At 34.9% G+C, this 5369-nt stretch overlaps 1 pseudogene; it reads right to left on the reverse strand.

The window, feature by feature from the left end:
- Positions 1 to 2275: 2275 nt before the first annotated feature.
- On the reverse strand, positions 2276 to 2759 carry LOC136319238 (large ribosomal subunit protein eL21 pseudogene; annotated as a pseudogene).
- Between the last annotated feature and the right edge of the window lie 2610 nt (positions 2760 to 5369).

A 5369-nucleotide genomic window follows, 5' to 3' on the forward strand; every position in this document is an offset into this window, starting at 1 on the left:
ATACAGGCTCTTGGTTCTTCAAGTCCTGGCTGCCCTGTGTGACCTGAACTCAAATTGTTATTTCTCTAGCAACTTGAGACCACTGAAAACTCTACCTAACTGCTAATTTCTGCTTTCTTATTGACCAACCTCTTATTTCTTTCTCCAAAGTCCTAAAAATTTCAAAAATGTCTCAAAAGGAAGAACTGGCACATAGGATGTTTGACATCCTCATTTCAATGAGCCTTTTGTCTCTTTAAATGCTTAACTCCTCAAGTTCTGGTCACTTTGATGCTTTTAGTGCCTCTAAAGTGATTTTAAAAAATTTATCTAGCTTTTCTAGTTGTCTTTGGTATGAGTTTTGATCTGCTAGTAGCTATAATTTCATAGCTAAAAGTAGAAGTTGTGATGGCATTTTTTCCCATGTAAAAAATGATCTAATGACAAGTAACCATTAATCTAGTGTTTAAAAAGCACCGGAGTAACATCTTAATTAAATCTTGAACCAGAAAGGATTGAGCAGCCTAGGAAAGACTGAGATAAGTTAAGGAAATAGAACTACAGGTCATTATTCATTCAATATATAGGGGACATGAAGATTACCATTATCCTACCATTACAAGAATATTAGACTGCTATAAAAATACATTAAAAAAAGAGGCTGAGTAGGTTGCTAATAATTTATTGAAATTTAATAGACAGTTTTTCAATGCCTTTCATGAGGAAGACTTTCACTTTCTTACTCTTGAACAAGAGTTACCAATTATGGCTGTTGGTCTTATTTCACCTGTTTTTTAATGAGAAAAATCACAACTCTTCTATAGAAAGTTCTCAAGGAAATGCTTGCTCAGGAAAAGCAAAAAATGTCTCTATTGCAAACTTTTCTGACACCAGTTTTGGTGACATACTTTTTCAGACCCATAAAGGACAGCTGAAAATAAAATCATGGGGAGTGATGTAAGTTTGAGATAAATTTGAGTAGGGACTGCTGTAATAGCTTTTATACAATGAAATATTGCAGGCTTATATAATAAAAACCGAACAAACAAAATCCAGAAAATAGTAGCGTACATCAGGACCATACTTCTCCTCACCTAGGTGATTTTGCCTTTTGCTGCTGTGGCTCTAAGTCCTGTAAGATTTGAGACTAAGAGGAACCCTGCATTTCCAAGAGGGAGGTGCCAACAAGTCACAAGTCAATGTGGCCTCCTGACAATTTAAAATTATGTATGTGGCATGCGCTAAATTTCTATTGGATAGTGGTGCTCTAACCTGTTTATGTTCCCACTGATAATATTGTTCTCACCTTGTCCTAGAAGAAAGACACACACTGCCTGGTGTTGGCATACTTCTCTGAGTGAGATCCATGCTTTCTTTTCTTATGTTACTTTTGTGGATCAACTGGATCCTTTTAAGATTCCTGCTCCCCTCCCCCTCCTTATCTTTTTTTTTTATAGAATAGATCTAGAGCAACTTTAATTCTAGGGCCAGTTAAGTTCTACTGTTAAGCTATGACCCTTCTGGGATTTTACCAAATGCCCTTGATATTCAAAAAAGCTTCTTCACCCTGACTAGCTGGAACTATAATGTCTCCCAGCTCTGCATAAACTCTGGGAATTGTTCAGCTGGTTTTGATCTTTTTTGCCTGTCCATAGCCAGGCTTATCTAACCATACAGAGCTTGTTATTTAGTAGCAGGTTTTCGAAGCAGATTTCTGGAAAATTTTCCTGCATACTTCCCTTCTCTCTGGTAGTAGTTTCATAAATCCCAGCTGCTTCCATCTTCTCAAACTGATTTCTAGTTCCTTAGTTCACTATCTGTCCATGCCCTGTTTAGTTAAGCCCTTTCTATGTTACAGTCTTGAAAATGATTGTCCGGAAAGCTGGGGCAATAGCAGGTCCTCCCTCATTTGTTTTCCTTTTCTCTCAGCGATCACAGCCCTTTGCTGGCTTTAATGCAATGTCTTAAAAACAGTTGTTTCATATCATTTGTCCAGTTTTTTGGTTATTTATGGTGGTAGGACAAATTCATTACCTAATCATTATTGTTTGATTAAAAATTTCAATTCAATATTTCCTTGTCAAAAGTAAGTTATCTACTCTTTTATATTTTTTTAGTGGTTGCTATATATCTTGCAACATAAATTCTTGATTTATAAAATATAATATAAATTTATTGTTTCATCACTTTATGAACAATGCAAGAAACTTGAGACATTTTATTTAGCTTCCCCTTGATTTTGTGCTATTTTTAAAAAATCAATGTAGTGAGGTCTCTTATTTATTTATTTTTACACTTATCCTGCCGTGCATTCATAAAGAACGGGCTCCAGCAGCTAAGACTCCTTTCCGTCGGTTCTCATAAGGGGCGCTTCTCTGGGTGGAGCAGGCTGGCCCTTTGGTTGAACCCAGGTACCTTTCTCTTTTGCTTTCTTGTTTTTCTGATCATTTCCTTCACACCTTTCAGGAAGCTATCTTGGCTCTTAGAGTGTTTAATATATTCACTATGTACCTTGATTCTCTTGGCATGAATCTTGCCCTTAACTTGTTTGTTCACAGCAGTGCCCACCGCATGCTGGGTGATATTGTAGACTCTTCCAGTTTTGTCATGGTAACATTTGTGGGACGTTCCTTTCTGAACAGCGCCTATCCCTTTGATGTCTACAATATCTCCGTCCTTGTAGATTCGCATGCATGTAGCAAGAGAACACCATGTTTTCTAAAAGGCCTAGAGAACATATACCAAGTGCCTTTTCTCTTTCCCTTTGATTAAGTCATTTTGGCGAATTGCTGGAAGATGGTGGTTACAACTGAAAAGTGTGCTATTTTTGTTCTGTGTTTTAAATTCTCTTTCATCCTCTTATTTCTTTTTTGTTCTCTCCCTTTCTCTCCATAAATATATATATATATGAAGACATATATATTTTAAAAAATTTAAATTAAATTAAAATTCACAATATATAAATGAAGACATATTTTTTAATTTTTATTTAGAAAATTAACTTTAACTATGACATTGATCAATAAGAATACATAGGTTTCAGGTGAGCACTTCTATAGCATTTGAACTGTTGATTATGTTGTATACCCACCACCTAAAGTCAAATAATTTTACGTCATTTTATATTTGTCCCTCTTTACACCCTTCCCCCCACTAGCTCCGCTGTACCCCTCTCCCACCTTCCTTTCCCCCTGGTAACTGTTTCACGTTTATCTATGTGAAGACATATTTCTAATACAGTCAATTTTTATTTAGATTATCATACATATATATTTATCCTTTATATTTGTTCTCATTCATTTTATCATTCCCATGCTTTTATCAACAATTATTATTTTCCCTGAAAACCCTATATTGGTATCTGTTTTCATATAGATCTATTGAAACTTAATTGTATTAACTTTTATTTATTTAAATGTGTTTTTATTTCATTTTTATTTTTGAGTAAATATTTGGCTGGATATAGAATTTTAGTCTGGCAATTACTGTCTTTCAACATTTTGGAGGTTTTTTTGGCTTTTTATTTTCGTTGGAAAGTCAGCTTTTAAATTTATTGTTAGCTCTTTGAAGGTAATACATACTATTCTTGCTTGGTTTTAATATTTGCTATATGTCTTTTATTTTCTACAGTTTTTCTATGGTATGCCTAGATGTGGTTTACCTTGCATTTATTCTGCTTGGGAATTACAGGGCATCTTATATCTGTGGCTTAGTATTTTTCATTAGTTTTAGAAAACTTTTGGTCATTAGGTGTTGAAATATTGCTTTTGCTCTATTTTTTATTTCTTTTGTGCTGAAACTTCAAGGTGTGTTAGACATTTTTACCCCAGTCCCAAATGTTTCTTAAGTAGTATTCTATATTATTCATAGTTTTCCTTTTTTGTCCTCAGTCTGGTGTGTTCTTCTAAACTTTAGTGCCTTTCATCGAATTATAATTTGTAGAGACAATTTGATTTGGGGATGATGACCCTTTTTACTGAATTTACTTTTGCTTTCTTTTGGCAGGGAGGGTAAGAGAGGCCATTGTAATGGGAACAAGGATTGAGCTGATCTGAAGCTGGGATTTAGACTTTATGCATACTCACTTTAGACTTAGGTTGTATTCCGTTGGTTTTTCCCACCTGAAGACCTTCAGTACTTGAATCTGTGTTCCTTCTCCTTAGACATAAGTTTCGTCCCTGCAAACCCCATGGAAATGCTGAGGGCTCTGCTAAGTTTCTCAGCCTCTCAGCTGAAGTTTTCAAACTGTTTAACGCCTTCAAGTAAAGAGAGGTCAGTAACAAACACCCAACATTTCTGAACTTCCTTATTCTTCTAGAATTGTGTTTCCTTAAGTGTTAGTAGCTCTCCGCTGCCTTCAAAGAGATAATTTTTATTTCTGTTCTTCAGGTTATCCTTAGTGGCTTATTAGTCCTAAATAACTAGTTCATCATTTTCTGGAAAAGGTGATTCCTTATGGTTTGGAATTAGAAGAGTCCTTATGCTTTTGGAATTAGAACATGCCTTCCTCACCAACTAGAAAGTGTGCTGCAAGATATCTTGACTGCTTATCAGTTGTTCTGGTTGGCTTTAATTTCTCTGGCCCCAGAGCCATTGTGTTGGCTGTTTCCTCTACCTGGAGTTCTCTGTTGCTTCTCTTCCTCTGACAAAGTCATACCCATCTTGCAGGTCTTAATTTAAACATCATTTCACCTCCTTGCCTTAGCTTAGATTCCTTCGTATTTTTCTTACAGTTATGTGAACATCTAGATTTATTAAGTTAATTATAATTTAATGTCTGTCTTACCCAGACAGGAATTAAATCTGCTTTTTCAGGCTGTGCTAGCACAATGCCTGTCACATAATAGATGCTCTCAAAATAAATGGAATCTGCGCTGGCCTGCTTTAAGCTGGATTAAAATTTCCCCAAATACATTCTGTGAGAAAAGGATTCCAAGGTCAAATACCATTTGGGAACATCTCATAGTATATCTGCCTCTTGGAAAGTCACATTGGGTATCAGCATATTAAAAATTCTTAGAAATTTCATAGCAAAGAAAACAGCTTAACTTTGTTCTTAAATTTAACACTTAAAAAAGATCTAAATATTTATTCTACAGCATGCATTTCAACATAATTTCATTAGTTAATTTTTAGAAAAACTGAGAGTTAAACTTGATCCAACAATGAGTCAATATATTACAAATTCTGAATAAGTGAAATCAAAATAAAAGAGGCTTAAAAAGCATCACAATGGAAACAATATTTACAACACTAGAGTTCAGCTGTTATGAACAAAGATTTTCTGTTTACAGTTACTACAGTTTATATAGCTTCACAAATGACAAGAAACAAGGAGGTTTTAAGCTCTGGTCAAAAGTTACTGTTGTTGTGAGGTGGGATACTATATA

Source organism: Saccopteryx bilineata, chromosome 1 (genome assembly GCF_036850765.1).
Source record: "Saccopteryx bilineata isolate mSacBil1 chromosome 1, mSacBil1_pri_phased_curated, whole genome shotgun sequence".
Taxonomy (NCBI): Eukaryota; Metazoa; Chordata; class Mammalia; order Chiroptera; family Emballonuridae; genus Saccopteryx; species Saccopteryx bilineata.